This window comes from Mandrillus leucophaeus, unplaced genomic scaffold (assembly GCF_000951045.1).
Source record: "Mandrillus leucophaeus isolate KB7577 unplaced genomic scaffold, Mleu.le_1.0 Scaffold212, whole genome shotgun sequence".
Classification (NCBI taxonomy): Eukaryota; Metazoa; Chordata; class Mammalia; order Primates; family Cercopithecidae; genus Mandrillus; species Mandrillus leucophaeus.
Window position 1 is genome coordinate 1589838 of NW_012102166.1, and position 2029 is coordinate 1591866.

The window sequence follows — 2029 nt, forward strand, 5'->3', positions numbered from 1 at the left end:
GGCACTGGAGAGACAGCCAAAAATTCCCAATCAAAAATATGCAAGCTAGGCGCAGTGGCTCTTACTTGTCATCCCAGCATTTGGGAGGACAAGGTGGGAGGATTGCTTGAGCCCAGGAGGTTGAGGCTGATGTGAGCCCTGATGGCACCACTGCACTCAGCCTAGGCAACAGAGGAAGACTCTGTCTCATTTAAAACAAAATATGCAAACGTCAGTGTGTTTTGATGTCTTTCTTCAAATCACTTAGCAGAATTCATGCCCTTTTCATTTACATTAGATGTTTGAGACAGTTTTCAAGGGAAATATTATTATTATTATTGAGACGGATTTTCTCTCTTGTTACCCAGGCTGGAGTGCAACGGCACGATCTCGGCTCACTGCAACCTCCACCTCCCGAATTCAAGCAATTCTGCCTCAGCCTCCCCAGTAGCTGGGAGTACAGGCATGCACCACCATGCCACGCCCAGCTAATTTTGTATTTTTAGTATAGACGGGGTTTCTCCATGTTGGTCAGGAGACCACGCCCAGTCAGGAAATATTATCTTTGAAGTCTGAAATCCAAAATTGCTTTCAAGGTGAATAAAAGGATTTTAAAAGATTGTAACAATTTTATTTCTGTGATGATCACTGAGTGTAAATTCTTCATTCTCTATCAGGAAATCCATCTAAGACTTCCATAGAAGTGAAAAAATATATAGTTTTTTAGTCTGTAATTAAGGGGAAATATTTCATGGGATGAGAACTGGATACAGGCTGGGCACAGTGGCTCACGCCTGGAATCCTAGCCCTTTCGGAGGCCAAGGCAGGTGGATCACCTGAGGTTGACAGTTCAAGACCAGCCTGGTCAACATGATGAAATCCCATCTCTACTAAAAATACAAAAAATTAGATGGGTGTGGTGGCGGGCACCTGTAATCCCAGCTATGCAGGAGGCTGAGGCAGGAGAACCCGGGAAGCAGAGGTATCAGTGAGCCAAGATTGCGCCACTGCACTACAGCCTGGTCAACAAAGTAAGACTCCGTCTGAAAAAAAAAAAAAATCGGACCAAGCATCGCCAGTATGTCTTCTGTAGAATTAAACAGAATCAGAGACAAGAAGCAACTTTATTCACATTATAAATGAAACACTTTTGTTTTGTGTATACTGTTAGTTTCTGTTTTAAAATACTCACAGATGATCATATTAAGAAATAAAGGCCAGGCGCAGTGGCTCACGCCTGTAATCCCAGCACTTTGGGAGGCCAAGGGGGTGGATCACCTGAGGTCAGGAGATCGAGACCAGCTTGGCCAACCCAGTGAAACCCTGTCTCTACTAAAAATACAAAAAATTTAGCCAGGCATCGTGGCGGGGGCCTGTAATCCCAGCTACTCGGGAAGCTGAGGCAGGAGAATTGCTTGAACCCAGGAGACGGAGGTTGCAGTGAGCAGAGATCACACCACTGCACTCCAGCCTGGGTGGCAGAGCGAGACTCCATCTCGAAAAAATAAAAAAGAAATAAAACTTCCAAGTTTATTTTCCCCAAGTTGTAACATGATCCAGAAGTTGAAATTCATTGAATCCCTTGTTGTACTCATTATGGTAATAATGAGATGTTTCCTTCTTCCAGTTAATTATATTAACGTGGAGCTTGCCAACTGGTGAACTGCAGATGGGTTAAGACACGGATGCCTCAGGCCGAAGCCCTAAGGCCAAGTATCTCCAGCCAGGAGCAGCTTCCTCAGCTCAACCAGCCGATTTTTGTTTAGTATTTTCTGCCTGAGCCATGAAATGAAAATCTTCAGAGTCAAACATTCTTGGGACTCACGATGTTAATAGTTTGCTTTGTAGAGTGTCTGGCTTCAGGACACAAGTTAAATCCTATACAGTTAGAAGAGAATTTCTTTTTAATTTAAAAAAACTTTTAGGCTGGGCACGGCAGCTCGCGCCTGTGATCCCAGCACTTTGGGAGGCTGAGGTGGGCAGATCACCTGAGGTCAGGAGTTCGAGACCAGCCTGGCCAACATGGTGAAACCCCATCTCTACTAAAAAT